Consider the following 16,852-nt stretch of genomic DNA (forward strand, 5'->3'; position numbering starts at 1 on the left):
TTCGCTGTCTTACAATGCAGGGAAAGAGGTGACTGACATTAGATTATTAAAACTATGAAGTCCTTAGAACAAAATCATAAATATATTTAATGTTGCATATAATTTTTAATCTTAAGTACAGTAATGCATGAATGATGCCAGTAAATAAATTTTAATTTTTCAGAGTCCTGACGTCTCCCAGATCCTAGGCTTATATCCAAAAGTAAGTATGGCTAAATATTCTATTTAATCCAATTAGATTACTCTCTTGATATCTATGAAATCAATGTTTGCTATGTCACATATGCTAAATGTTTTTGTCAGCTGTGTCTATAACTTTATGAGATACCATGCATGATTTTAATTGTAGAGGAATTTTGTATATGTACATATAAAAATTCCATATGTAAACTATGAGTTTGGAATTTTGTACTTCCATTAAGCTACAGGGCACAGAAAAATGCAGGACTCATAATAGGTGAGCATAGTGGTAGTAGTTCTACTTTTCCCTAAATACAGAATACTATGAGAATGCAAAAATTCTTTCCTGTGCAAAGAATCATGTTTGCTCGTTCCTAAAACTGATTATAATTTCTAGTAGAATATGTGTTTCATTTTTATATTTGTTGATTTTTTTTTCAGAGAGGGTTTCCCTAGCCCAATAATTTGCATGCTCTGTTACTCAGATTTCAGAGTAGTAGGATTACATACATGTGTCACTATGTTCAGCTATGCATTTTTAATGAAAGAAAGAATTTATTTCTGGTTTTGTTAACAGGTATTACATTGGGGTGACTAACTTTTATTTTGCCTACCATTCAAAATTTTTCAAAATTACTAAAGGGGTACCAATCTATCTGCAAAATTTAAAAAGAAATGTATAATAAAATGAATTTATTTGTGTTCTGGGTATACATGGACATTTTATTTGATGCCTCATGATCAAGAAAATCAATAGGGTCAGGTGCATGTACATACTCATGCTATAGGATGCATTCACCAAAAAATGGTGTCTATGCTCTACATTGTTTTGTGCTTTCTAATATTCTACTTTTAAATCCTATGGATTCAACTATTTATCAAATAGTTTATGATTTTTGGCTCTCAGTTTAAATTCCTAAGGATAAATGGTCATTTTCTGTTGTTATTGACTATTTTTATATAAATGTATAGATCCTTCTGATATTCTTTGCAGACATTCTTCTTCAATTCTGTTTATCATTGTTACTGAATAGTGAGAGATTATTTTGAAGTTTTATGATGTCTCACATTGTTGACATACATTACACTATTCGGTCACATGTGACATGGACCAGAGACCATGTAATCTTGAGGAAAAATAAATTCTTCCATTTTATGGTGTTGCTAGAATGTGCTATGTCTACAGCTTTTGTGTTGAATTAATAATCACATCAAATTTTTTAAACCTGGGAGGGCTTATAGGAATATAACTTTATTGCAAATCAAGCAACAAAAGTGTTTATAATTCTGAAGCTGATATGAAGAGTGTAGTGTAAGAAAAAAAATGTGAAATAAATAAAGGAAAATTCCTCAGGTTGAATGTGTAGTTATTTTAGATGACTTCTCCAATATCCATGACTAATAACTGGCATATTTAGTTCTCTCAATTCCTCTATTAGCATCCTATAACAACACTATTAACTTGATCAGAACCCCCCCCTCAAAATGCTGTCTAAAGAGTTAAATTTGCTGTCTAAATTTGCATCCCTAAAATCATCCATATGCATAGCCTGTCGTGAACCATTCATGTATAGTTGAACAAGAACTGTTTCAAAATAGATGATTTAGAAATCTTACTAATATGAACATGACTCTTCCTTTATGGTTTTGTAAAATGCTTGAAGGGCAAGAGATTTATAGATTAGTTATGAATTCACTTACACACTTAATAAGCACACTTTGCCTCACTCCAGTGCACAAGGTACTGTGAGAGGGTATAGAGATCCAGAAATAATGAATTTATCTTAAGAACATCACCTAATCTAGACATTAACAATAAATTTGCCAATGATTTGTAAATTAAAAAAAATTCTCTGATTTCAATGGATAAGAATGAAAGCCAATGTAGATTGATGCACAAGTAATCATTTGTACTGAAAATGAGGATCCAAGAAACTAAAATGATAAGACAGGAAAGTGCCTAAAGTTCTTTACCTACTAGATAGAAACATTGTCTTCTCTCATGAATCCTATATTACTGTCTGTACTCTTAGGCTTTCATAGCATTAGTTTCTCATTATCTTGGTTTTAATCACCCATTATATATTTTTTCTTTCTACATATTTTACTAGTCTTCAAACAAGCTTATATAATTTTTCAAATCACAGTGAAGACACAACAATGTACTTTTTTGTGACTCAAACACAGTATATATATTCAGTGATTAAAACTAATTTTGAAAACCTAGTTTTTGATTAAAGGCAAAGAAAATATGTAGAGCCTGACGAAAGGCTCAATAGTTAAAAGATCATATACAACACTCGCAAAGCACCGGTCTTCAGTCCCCAGCATGCACAGTGAGCAAGCATCTCAAAAACAACAGTAACTCCAGCCCCAGGAGCATCCAGAGCATTTGGCCTGCGGTTGCCTGCACATGTGCACAGAGACATGCATGTGTGCACATATTCAAGTAAAAAGAAAAGCATGGTAATATAAAAATAAATCAACCCATTTTCACTTTCGCATACTACTTAACCAAAGATTCACCTTCATTTAAATACTAATAATCTTTTCAACTCATAGCTGCTCTTAAATTATAGATTATTGTATGTTTTAAGGTAGGCTATATATATTATTCCTTCCTTTTATTGAACACCCGTTATGGATTTGCCGATTGCCTGTGTATCACAATGATTTTCTCATGCCAATGCAATTCCCTCATAGGTATGATTGTTGAGAGAGCCCTGCAATGTTTTGTTGAGCTTCCTCAGTGAGTTAGAGAAAACCCATCAAAATTGGTCCACGCAAACTCTTTCCATACATCCCTGTCAACTACAAGCACATCTTAGACTGTTGAGACTTATGTGCAACTTGAGATAATTTTTCATTATTTTAGAATTTCTACATTCAGACCAATTCAACATTTCTCTTTTATATTTATTCACGTGAATAACCCTAGTGTTTGCCATAGCTAGTTAAACTGTGGTTGCATTAACTAGAGAATGACTGATGACTACAGGCTGAATAAAAGAGTCCTGCTTGAGAGATTAGAATAGGCTAACTTGTGTAGCAATATTCAACCTTACATTTATTTTAAAGGTTTACTTTTACAATATGTTATGGTATAATGATATGTTTTATCATGCATTTGTATTCACTTTTAAAAATAAACTAAACGCTCGAACTCAAAGTCAGGTACAAGTAATATTATATAGGCTGGACAATTCATACATACATAAATATTAAAATTAATTTTACAAAGCCCATGAATTTTAAGAGAGCAAAGAGGAGTATATAGAATAAATGGAGAGATGAAAGGAAAGGAGGAAGTGATATGATTGATTACTTATATTCTCTCTCTTTCTCCCATTCTCCATCTTTCACTCTCTCTCTTCTTTCTCTGTGCTCTCTCACTCTCTCTCTCTCTCTCTCTCTCTCTCTCTCACTCTCTCTCTCTCCCCCCCCACACACACATATTATATATAGATAGAGGCTTACTCTGATATAGTATTAATTTGTAAAATTTGTAAAATGACATTCAATTAAACTGTGTTTATTCATTAAACTAGCAAAGTAATGAATAAATAGCACACAAAGTCTTATTACTTTGGAGCAAACCAAACCAAATAACTGTAAAACAAAGACTGCATAACACAATATTCATAACTAAAGGAAGATTTAAGGATTTACTATCTTGTCCAACCATGATTAATGCTGCTAAAGGAGATATGATCTTTCTGAAAAAATTCTTAATATTTAGAATAGCTACGATTACTTTTCCTATAGTGTCATTCATAATAAAAAATTTATTGAGATTTGTGACATTAAAGGCATTATCTAAATAGACATGGGAATCAATATGTGTGCTATTTAATTGTCCTACTCATCAACAAATGAATAGATAGTATTGTTGAAAATGAGCAATAGAAATGATGAAGATTTTTAGGCTACTGAGAGGCTTTGGGAGGTTTTCAATTTCAGAGATCTGGCTAAAGAAATAAACGTTCCAGAATGAAAATGCATTGACTAAAAATTGACTTAATTATGTCCTCAACATTGTAGACTATAGGGCTAAAAATTAAGTTTACATTGATTCTAGATGTTCCTAAGCAAGTTTTATCATATTATTATACATGTTATTTAAAATTATTTATTTGGGATGTGTCTTTGTGTGAATCTATGTACACATAACTGTGTGTGAGGTAATGCACATAAATATAACAACATTGGAAGCAAGAAGTTGTTGGATGTCATTATCCCTTTCCATCTACTTCTTTGCAATAAGGGTTTTTTTTTGAGAATACTTGTTTTAAAATACTAGTAAATATTGTTTCTCTACACACTATCATACACAAGTGGCATCTGGAATCACCATCTAATCATCTGGGTGCTAGGATCAAATTTCTGGCCATAATATTATATTATTATTACTTTTATTATTTTATTATTTTACATTACTATTATTATTATTACTGAGACGTCTCTCAAACCCAAAAATTTCAGTATTCTAAAGAAGTTACATAGTTTTTTTTAAAGAAATCTTATAATACATGTATATATATGTGTGTGTGTGTGTATATGTATGCATATATACATACATACATATATAACTCAGAATACTTGAAAGCACAGAATAAATATTTACTCTCTAATATAACTTCTAAGATGCTTATTATCATGAAGAAATATTTACATATAAGATACAATTATCTAAAAAATCCGATTAGGTGTGCTCCGAGGTAAAAGCCGTTAGAGTCTGATATAGCAATGAATGAATACTTGTGGAACTCATCCTCATAAAGAACTCATGACCTGAAATATTGTGGAATCCTTAACTGAAGATCATGATTAATCTTCTTTATACCTAGCAAAGTGTTAATATTGAAGTTATATCTTTCAGGAATATTTTATAATCATGACTAAAAATTAGTTTGAATAAAATTTACATAGGCAGTATGTTATATCTACATAACTACTGAATCACTTTAAGACATAAAATTCATATAAGTATTTTATACTCTTCACAATTCAAGTGAACTATATTTGAATTGAAACAATCAATCCCTGTGATCTCTAAAATATAAAAAATAACTTTCTTTTAAGATTGATGATAAAGTCACAAATGACAAATCTATCCACTGTCAAAAACCAAAATAAAGGTAAAAAATAAATTCTTTAGTTAGTATGAAAAGCTGTTTTTATTTAAAAGCATTTTCAATATCCAATTGCTGTACTGGATATATGGAACAGTTACTGCCAAGAGCTCAATAAAATGTGTGTAAATGCTATCTGGGATATAGTCAATTACTGAGGAATGAATATAAGAACAATCTTACAGTAAATGCGGGTACTACAGGACATGGTATGTCAAGAGAGGAAGAGCTGGTGCAGTGAATTACAGGGAAGAATGGGACTTCATGTGACCTGTAAAAGAACATCAGATGAAAGCGCCAGGATCCTCCCCTACAGTACACCTGGTCCTGTAGTAACTGGTAGGACTGCTCCTAGCACAGGGTCAGATGCTTTGTCAAGCTGAGAAAAATAGTGGATGTGAATATTCTTCAAGAAATATACTGTCACATTTTATTACTGTACCTCATGCATGACCAGCCTCTGATTGCACTGACCACAGGGGGTTCTTGGCTGGAATTGCACTGTGCCATCAATTTCTGGAAGATATGACAGGGACTGGACAGTGTTTATCCAGTAGTCAAAGGACCCGACTGATTCTTCATCTCTATAAGCTTCATAAGTGATATTTGACTTTCTCTGGATACAAAAAAGCAAGAAATTATGTTAAATAAAATGAGCAGTTTAGATGCATAAGAACAGAGTCAGAAATCAGTGCCCCAGAAACTGAGACTTGGAGAGAAAATCCACAAAGAAACCTTAATTCAGTCTACCAATGAAAGCAAATATATTCATGATAGAGTTGTAAGAATAGAATAGACAGCTTTATTGGAGCCTATGAAATGTAGACTCTGAGAGCTACAATTGCTGAAAACACATATTAGCTAACATTTACAAAACTGTGCCTTTATTCATTCCTCAATTTACCTATCAGGGATTGCACACACTCTGAAATATTACCTTGATAAATCATATATTTATATCATATTTGATGTACCCAGGAACTGTAACTTTCCGATAATCAAGAACACAACGGCAAAGCATAACCTATGATTAGCTTAGTTGATGGAATTCTTATACTCACATGAAAGAAGAAGAGTTATTATAGAGCAAGAAGTGGCTGAAGCTGGAAATACAGCTCATGTTCTAGAATATTTGCCTAGCACACAGGAGGTCCTGATCCTAAAGACTATAGAACTATAAACAGTTCTTAGTCGTAAATTGTTCCGCGCCCCTTTTCGAGTCCCCTTCGCCCTCGAAAGAGACACGTGATGCAGTGTTCGGGTAGTTACTACAACGAGGCTTTATTCTTGTATCAGCAGAAGCGGACAGACCCAAAGCCCGGGAAAGGCACTGCTATATGTACCCTAGAGTGGCGTGTTCACTTCTGATTGGCTGTTCACTCATCACCCCATATTACGCCCGGTGATGGGCAGTGACTTTGGCTCGCTTTTGCCTTTTGCACCTGCGCAGTTAGTTGTTTACTTGTGGGAGCACAGGATGCCCGCGCCATCTTGTAATGGCGAATGTTGTCACAATCACTGCAGCTCCTAACAGTCAATGTGTATCAGGTGTGGGAATTGGATAAAAAGAGGATCATAAGTTCAACATCACACTTAGCTACATAGCCAGACACAGATCAGCCTTGAGTATATGAGACTCTGTCTCAGAAGGAAGTTTCATATTTAGTTGTATACTTATGTTGGGACTGAGAGAAGTATTTGTGCACAGAAGTTTCAGAAGTCATTAGTTTCTGAAAACATCTCTAAGATGATGGTAAGCGAGAACATGCTGTCTGCTGTCACTTGGCATCCAGGCAATAAATCCACATAACTGCTTCATGAACTATGAACACTAACTTTAGATAGGAGGACTACTCATTGGGTCTAGTTCTGTGACATTTCAGTCAGAATTTCCTATAAGCCACACTCCTGACTCACAAAATGCTAAAGTGAGAAATGTTGCTTTACTTGTTTGAAATTCTGGTACCCTCACACAAAGTAATACACAATTAATACTTTTGAAAACAAACCCATGGATGCTGTATATTCAGAAATGGACTTATTATTCCAAGCTCACAAATTAAAAGGATCAAACTCAGGTAGCACTTAATGAAAATGATTTGCAATTTTCCATAAAGGTAATTTGAGTCTATAAAATTAGAATATTTAGTCTTAAATAACTTGACCTGCATTATGCAGCTAATTGCAGCTAATCTGTTCTGTAACCTAAATGTCAACCTATTACTTTCAGACAGTTTTTTAGCTCCTTGAATTCTGAGAACAAAAACATTTTTCTACTTTAAAAAAAAATTCTGAGTAAGGAATATCTGTGGGAAGAAAAATATATAAAATTTATCTGCTACCCTTTGCTACAGATTAAAAATAGTTAAAGATATTTATAGAAAAGCAGAAAGAAAAATTAATTATCTAAGAGTTCAGCTTCATTATAGATTCTGTTGCATGCACTGTTTTCCAAGAGATGTGAAAAACCATCCACACAACCCAAATAGAACACCAATGACAGACTAAAGTATAATTGCACCAAAATTCAAGTTACCCAGCCACCCTTTTGGCTTACTTACAGCGGATACATGAGAGGTTATTTTTAGGATCATGGGTGAGCGAAAAACTATGGCATAGAAAAGTTTCATTTCAGGCTATGTGGGAACACACACACAGATACACACACAAACACATGCACACACACACACACACACACACACACACACACACACACACACACACACACTTACACATGCTGGAAGGCTAACTGAATGGGAGACTCAATGAATGACAAGTAGAAGCCTGAAATGACGTTCTCTCTGTCTCTCTCTGTCTCTCTGTCTCTGTCTCTCTGTCTCTGTCTGTCTGTCTCTCTGTCTCTGTCTGTCTGTCTGTCTGTTTGTCTGTCTCTCTCTCTGTTTGTGTGTGTGTGTGTGTGTGTGTGTGTGTGTGTTTGCTATTTTCTCCCTCGACCATTAGGCTATGTACACTTTGTGGAGAATTGCATACAGCTGGCAGGAAGTCTGAACAAGGTAATAGGGGCAGCAGTCTGGGGTTATGGGCTTATGGGACTCATTATCCTTGATCAACCCTTCTTATAAGGGGATATCAAAAAACACAATCTTGAGAGTCATCTGCAAGCAATCCCAGCATTACAGTCTTCATTCAGTACTTTAGAATATTTGCTCAGGCTTTGCCCTGACTTTCATCCAGTGGAATAATGTTTTTCCTTACTTTCATGGTTACTTATGTACTACAATGCTCTTCAGTTCTGTTTGTAAACATAGAGCATGTTGGTTAAGTGGGTAATCCTGGTTTTGTTGCTTTTGAAGATATCTTGCAGGTTCATCTTCTATGTGTATTATTTCTCAGTATTTCAAAATTTTCAATTACATAGTTATTTGGTTATTTGTAGTTGTTCTAAAAGCCAACAATATGGTTTTACTTAAGCCTTTTACCTTTCTCTGCTTTAAAAAGAGAACAGTATTTTTCATTCTATGAAATTAGATTTATAGTTTTCTTTTCTTCAGCATCAGATTTATTGTGATTCATTTAGGGAAGATATTGCACCTCAGAAGTCTTTGTCTTAACTGTAGGAATTTTGCTTTGATCTTGACTGATATCTTGATTCTGTTTAAATTTCTCACTTTCTGCACATTTTTTATTAAATTGAAAATAACAAAAATGTCTGTTTTAATGTCTACAAATACCTATGACTCATTTTGTATCTGGTATTAATTCTATTTTTATTGATTGATTTTACTTTGTTCCTCTTTAAAATTCATATTTCACATTTTTGTACAGCTAGTACTAATTGGATGCAGACATGTTTTATATTGAATATAATGTATTACAGTTTTAATTTATAAGATTTTATTTATCTGTGTTTGTCAATACCAGATTAAAGCATTGGATCCTGTGGTGCTGAATCACAAATCACTTCTAGTTGTTACCTGATGTGAATGAATGCTGAGAACTAACGCAGGTTCTCATGAGTCATAATTGGTACTCATCAAGTTTATTAAATGCATATTCATATTTTATCTTCTTTGGAAGTCTTTGAGTATTATCTTAGAATACTCTTGAATTGTTTTTAACTGTTTCATCTTTGTGAATGTTGCTTTCAAGATTTGTTGCATAGCAAATATTTAGCATTTAACTATAGTGTAGTTCATTTCCATTAAAAGGGTAAATTATCCTTTTCTCTTTGGAAAAAGTGAAGTCCTTTTGTTTTGTTATTTAGTACAGTTAGAACAGTTTCTACCTTTGTGTGAAATCGTGAGACAATTTAATCACTGAAATTAAAAGTTGAATGTTTTCTTGGCTGAAGGCATTTGCCTTACACTGATGGATTAACCAGGGAATGGTGTTCATTTGACTTAAACTCCCTGTTAAACAGGTCTTAAAGTCCCTCTGTCAGGTTTCTAGTGTTTAAGTCTCTCCTGTATTCAATCAGTGGTTACTCTTCCAATCACACATTAACCTCTTTCTCTAAGTCTCAGGTGTTGCTTCCTGTACTATGCCTATATTATGAGTGAATATACTATTTTAGTAAACTGTACCTAAGATCATCCCTTCTATTTTTCCTTGTTCTGGGACCATATTTCATTGTATCCATCTTCTTATTCTCAAAGCCCTAGTTTTAAATGTTTGTATAGCTTTATGTGTGAATCTTATAGAGAAGAATCAAGATAGTCAATGTGATGTCACTTTTTCAGGAAATAAGCAATTTTTCAATGTTAATAATTTTCTTATATTTTAAAACATTTTTTTATATTTTAGAAGTTTTGATTATCTATTATACATCTAATGGGTGCAATGGTATATTTCACATGGAAACATTGCTTTATTTATTTATTTATTTATTTATTTATACTTTCCACAGCATAAGTATAGAGATTAGAAAACTGCTTGGGTCATTTCTTGCTATGAAAATCACCATAGCATGATTTCTCTCATCTCTATTGTTACTTCTGTTTGACATTTCGGTCTCTGCCACCCTACCCAGTCTCACAGCAGGAGTGCTCTTAATACAACTTGGCATAGCTACATTCTTATTTGTAAAATGTGGGTCTGAAGACTGAACTGTGGTTGTAGTATTTTGGAGGTAGATGTTTTTAACTTCTGTGTCATTTTGTAGAATAATGCATTACTTATAATATCTACTTTATAGGCAATAATATATTCTATGATGAAAAGTCTGGGAAATATTAGAAAAACATAATTTTATTGAATTTATTCTTTTAAAGTTACATATCAGTTTTCTCTCTTAAAGAAAATTTTAATCTGGAAGACAGATTTATTATCTCCTTAATTGTTGTGTATTTTAACTATATTTATGAGTCTTATTTTGACTGTAAGTTAACTTTCTTCTGTGCTGTTAATGAGAAAAAATTATTTTCTCTAGGAGTGACATCAGATGAAATCATTAAATAATCCTAATTTCATTATTTATGTCTTTATGTTTGTGTTAAAAGTCTCTGTTTACAGGATTATAGTTGTCTTTAGATAATCTTGTATTACTCATCCCATTTACCTAATTTTATTTCTCATTACCCCCATTTCCTGGCATTCACTAGTCATATATGTAGTTCCTCACTCAAAAGTGATATATCTAATTTTAATATAGTTTACTTCTCTATAAAGTATTTGATACACACACAAAAAAATCATTGGAATGATTTTATTTATTATGACATCGACTACAATCTGTGAAAAACTGTCTTCATATTTTAGTTACTATAATTTTATAATTTCAGCTATACAGTAAAGAAAGAAAAAGCCAGCATCTTTACAGTGTTGTCAATTTTGGTACACATGATGAAGACATACAAATGTGTTTTCTTTTACATAGTTTTCTGGTTTTACCACTACTCTATAAACATATTAATCAAATATTTATAAAGCACACTTATAGACTGGTACATATTTTGCCATATTGCTGTGGGAAAAAAGGAGGGTTTTGTTTGTTTTGTTTTACTTTTTTTTTGTTATTTTGATATTTAGCCAGTTACCCCACCCTGGTACAGTTCAAATACTGAAGCAGTTCTTTAACATAAGAATGAATTCTAAACCTTTTAAAAATAAGACATAATACTGTAGCAATCTAAGAAAAGACTGTATGTTGTTGATTGCTGAAATTATTCATTGTGGGCTGTATTTTTCACAGCTACCCATTGTTGAGAATGCATCACAGGCAAAACATTGTGGAACACAGTTTAGTGACCAGAAGTAAACGTTTTTTTCTCCCTTGGCTTGTGCCTTCACATGGATTTTTCTGTAGGAACTGTTGTAATATCAAAAGATTGATAGACATGTACACACCTATCTTTATTCTCTCTCTCCCTGGACTTTCATGTGTCCAAAGGTGGTGACAAATTTTCGTGTAAATTCTTGTTATTGAACATGGAGCAGAGAGAGACAGAAAGGAGATCCTGTCAAGTCCAATAAAATTGAGTTTACTCAAACAGCAGACAGCTTTTCAGCAATAAATGGGCAGTAGGTTTCTGTGAAGTCTGGATGTTTGGTAGAGGGTTACTACTGTCTTCAGTGGATTTGTAGGATCAAAACTGAGATGATAGCCTGGCAGTGATGGTGCACACCTTTAATCCCAACACTTGGGAGGCAGAGGCAGGCATATTTCTGAGTTTGAGGCCAGCCTGGTCTACAGAGTGAGTTCCATGACAGCCCAGGCAGGACTACACAGGGAAACCCTGTCTAGAAAAGCAAATATATATATATATATATATATATATATATATATATATATATATATATATATATATATATATATAATATATATATAATATATATATATAATATATATATTATATATATATTATATATATATATATTATATATATATTGTACTTGTTTATATATATATAAACAAGTACAAAAACAAGAACAACAACAACAAAGTTTTCCATTCTTGAATGTTCTACAGGGTAGTAGATGCTTGAGGCTCACATTATTCTTTTTACAAAGAATAAAAGATGATTCATCAGTCCCAAATATATAAAAAAATGATGAAACTAATTTGTATTGAAATGAGTTTGAAGAAAAGACTTCAAAATTTACAAATTAGTTTTCTTAAGCCTTCAAAGCTATTATTAAATATACTAAGATGAAACTCTAAAACTATAAAAAAAATACTTTTATTCATTATGAATCCCCCCAAGTGTTAAGACACCATTTTAAAGTTGAACTGAGCGTATGACAATATTTAAGTATAAAAGATTAATAGTTTAAATAATACATGTTTATATATTAATTTTAGTTTTTCTTTTGTTGAAAATAGAAACCTTTTCATATAATACATCCTGATTATGGTTTGATCATTCTCTATTCATTTTAGTACCATATCAACTTAATTCTAACTGGAATAAATCCTCTCTATAAATAGTCTTCTAAGGGAAAATAATGTATAATATAATATGAATAAACAAAAGCAAACACATCAGAGTAGGACAAAACAAGCAGAAGGAAAAGAGCCCAAGAAGATACAGATATACACAGAGTAACCCATTCATTGATATACTTAGTAATCCCATGAATACACTAAACTTCAGACATAATATATACACACATAATATAAGGATCTGTAGGGTTAGAGAAGTAAAATTAAATAAAATAAAAGAGAAAAAATGTAAAAAGATGCAATTTAAAAGAAAAGATTGAAAACAGTTTTATATGACATTAGGAGACAATGAATATCAAAAGATGTCTTTAAATTCATTTTCTGTTGGGCATCTACTTATGGGCAGGTGCCCTACCATTAAGAATAGATTATTTTCCCACCTAGTAAAATTCTCTTGGAAAATCAAAATTTTGATTTGCAAGTAGTTATGAAGATTTTGTTGCCCTTGTCATCTTGTCCTCCTTCCTCTCTGACTTTTATACTTTTTCGACTTTTTCCACAAGGGTTGCCTGAGACCTGAGGGGAGAGATTTGATGGAGAAATATCATTTAGTGGTGCACGTTACAGAGTCATTCACTCTTTGCATGATGTCTGGTTCTAGGTCTCTATTTTGTTCCCTTCTTTTGCAGGAAGAGCCATTCCTGGATGAATAGGTCACTTTTTTATAAATAAAGCAATTAATATTAGGAGTCATTTTATTAGTATGTTCCTTTAGTAAAACAATATTTGTTTTTTTCTGCTACATTTATAGATCACCTATTCTTTATGTGAAGGCCCTAGTTAGACACCATCTGAACTTTGTAGTTTTCAATGAGTTGTGAATGTGCTGTCTTCAGCAATGACACCTTACTATATGTTTCTGCAGAACAAATTATGGCCTCAGCAACAGGCTGAGTTGTTTTGGAAATCCCAATGATCCATTTCTCTAACAATTCAATTTGATGTAACCCATTCCTGGGTATTTGAAACTTCATTTGGTGATAATGGATATATTGTCAGGTTCTTAGATACCCTTTGTGTGTGTGTGTGTGTGTGTGTGTGTGTGTGTGTGTGTGTGTAAACATACATTTTGAAAATTGTGTTTTTCTATTTTGTAAAGTTCCCATACTATTCAAATGGATCTTAATTTTGACCGTCTCTTTTCATATTCATTCCCTCCAATCCTTATATAATCCAACTGTTCCAGGACTCTACCAGCCCCCCCCCCATTCATTTATAACTATCGACTCTATTTCTTTTTCCTGGAGAGATATATCCCTACCCATAATTCCTTTTTATACATCTAATTTCAAGATTCTGCAGATTGTACCTTGCTGTTAAACACTATATTTAGTTAGAATCTTTAGACATTGTAAAGTTATATTATTGACCTCTGATATTTAGATTAAAGTATGTAAGACACACACATACACACACACAAGAGTAGAATTATTCAACAATCTTTACATGTTTTTGTCAATTACTCATATTTATATTTATGAACTTTATTCCTGAGATTTACTATGTCAAGAATTAGCATGTTGTATTTACTTCATTGCAATATATTTGTATTTTTTATTAAATTTACTTATTTATTTAATTTACAACACAATATCAGTCTTTTCTCTCTTCCTAGTAACCACTTATGTAAGTCATGCCTTATTCTCTTTAGAAAGGGAAGCATCCATCTGTATATCAACCCCACTAACACCCTATCCCACTTTCCACCCCCACCCCAACTCTCTACCTCAAAGGTCCAGATTAGTTGACTCTTTTGATCATCCTCTAGAGTCCCTGCCCTTTTCAGGTTCCTCAATTTTTAGCCCAGCTCTTCCTTAAAACTCTCAGAGCTCCATCTACTCCTTAGGTACAAGTCTCTGCATCTCTTTCTATTTGCAGTTAGGTGGAGGCCTTTAGAGCACAGTTATGCTAGGTTCCTATCTGCAAGTATAGAAAAATATCATTAATAGTGCCATGGAATGTTTCTTGCCCATGGAATGAGTGTCAATTTTAGACAATCTTTGGTTGACCATTTTCTCAGACTCTGCTCTTTTGCCCTGCAGTTCTTCTAAGCAGGATAGATATTTGGATAAAGGACTTTGGGGATGGCTTGCTGTCTATACCCTTCCACTGGAAGTCCTGCCTGGCAACAGAAAGTGGCAATTTCAGGACACATATCTCCCCACTGCTAGGAGTCTCAGCTAGAGTTGCCCCCTTAGACTCTCTAAGGCTTGTTCCTATCCAAGTTCTATGGCACATCTGAGAGATTGCCTCTACCACCCAACCAATCTCACTGCCTTCTCCCCTGTTCTTTAAGAGAACTCATCAGACTGTTCTCTCATTGAAACATGGATTTTTGGGTTGACCTAGACGTGTTCATAGGCAATGTTCATTCATTTGGTTGAGGAGGAAACTATCTTTTGTCTCCTTTGAGATGACATATATATCTTTGAGTCAACAATCATAAGATAAAGTGGCATTCCCACTGAGCTTCAGCTGTGAAGAAGGGAACAGGCATCATTGCAAAGGAGTATGTGGAGTTGGGAGTACCCTGTATGTAACTTATTCTTGTTTCTGCATCTGTCTGTGCCTGGTCTCATCTATACCATTTCTATCCTCTATATGCTATACTTGCACCCCAGGGTCTGAACACACCTGGTTCTAGTTTCCAGCCACTTGCTGCTCAGTGTTATGAAGGTTCAGAGACCTATCAGAGTGGATGCTGGTCCTTTTCCAACACTGAAGAGCTAGGGATTATCTTGTTGCTTATAGCATGATTATCCCATACATTATGGCTAATGTTCATTTACAAATGAGTATATATTATGCATGTTCTTTTTGGTCAATGTTACCTCACTCAGTATAGTGTTTTCTAGTTCCATCTATCTGCCTGCAAAATTTCTTGTTCTTGTTTTTAATAGTTGAGTAGTAACCCATTATGCAGATATATTACATTTTCTGTATCTATTCTTCAGTTGAAAGACATCTATGTTTTTTCCAGTTTCTAACTACTATAAACAAAGCTGTTATGAACATAGTTGAGCAAGTGTCCTTGTAAGATGATGGAGCATCTTTTAGGGATATGTCCAAGAGTAATATAGCTAGGTCTTGAGGTAGAACTTTTCACAGTCTTCTAAGAAACTGCCAAATTGAATTACAGAGTGGTTATACAAGTTTATACTCCACCTGCAGTGGATTAGTGTTCTACTTTCTCTATATCCTTGCAAGTCTCTGCTATTCTTTGAGTTTTTATTCTTAGCCAGTCCGATGGGTGTAAGGTGGGATCACAGATGCATTTTAATTTACATTTCCTAAGGAGATTGGACGTTGCTTAAATTACTTCTTGATCATTTTTGATTCCTCTTTTGAGATTTCTTTGTTTAGCTCTGTACTCCATTTATAATGGGGTTCTGTGTTTGGATTGCTGTTGTTTAACTTCTTAAGTTTCTTGTATATTTTAAATATTAGCCTTCTGTTTGAATGTTGGGTTAGTGAAGACATTTTCCTGATCTGTAGGTTGTCAGTTTGTTCTGCTAATGGTGTCCTTTGACTTACAAAATCTTTTCATTTTCATGAAGTCCCATTTATTAATTCTTGGCCTTACTGCCAGAGCCATTGATGTTCTGTTCATGTTGTCTTCTGTACCAACAAGTACAAGACTATTCCCCACTTTCTTTTCTATTAGATTAAAAGTGTCCAGTTTTATATTGAGGTCTTTAATCCTTGTGGACTTGATCTTTGTGCAGGGTGATAAATATTTATCTATTTCCATTCTTCTACGTGTAGACATCCAGTTAGACCAGCACAATTTGTGGAATATACTCTCTCTTTTCCATTGTTTGGTTCTGGTCTCTTTGTCAAAAATAAAATGTCTGTGTAGTTTTATTTCTGGAACTTTGATTTGATTCCATTGATCAATCTGTCTGTTTATGTACCAATGCCATTCGATTTTTATTACTATTGTGCTGTAGTACAACTTGAAGTCAGAGATAGTGATACTTCAAGAAGTTCTTTTGTAGTTCAGGATTGTTTTAGCTATCCTGAAAGTTTTTGTTTTTACATATGAAGTGGAGAAGTGTTCTTTTTATAAAAAACTGTTGTGCAATTTTGATGGTGATTGCATTGAATCTGTAGATTGCTTTTGGTAAGATGTCTATTT

At 33.3% G+C, this 16,852-nt stretch overlaps 1 protein-coding gene across 1 annotated transcript in view; it reads left to right on the forward strand.

Annotated features, from left to right (window-relative positions):
- Nucleotides 1-16,852, forward strand: part of Mgat4c (MGAT4 family member C) — a 659,905-nt gene that overhangs the window by 157,961 nt on the left and 485,092 nt on the right. Inside the window, exon 2 of the mRNA XM_076920099.1 lies at nt 164-202. The gene's annotated coding sequence lies outside the window, so the exon portion shown is untranslated. The remainder of the gene's footprint in view (nt 1-163; nt 203-16,852) is intronic.

Source organism: Arvicanthis niloticus, chromosome 22, assembly GCF_011762505.2.
Source record: "Arvicanthis niloticus isolate mArvNil1 chromosome 22, mArvNil1.pat.X, whole genome shotgun sequence".
In the NCBI taxonomy this organism is placed as follows: domain Eukaryota; kingdom Metazoa; phylum Chordata; class Mammalia; order Rodentia; family Muridae; genus Arvicanthis; species Arvicanthis niloticus.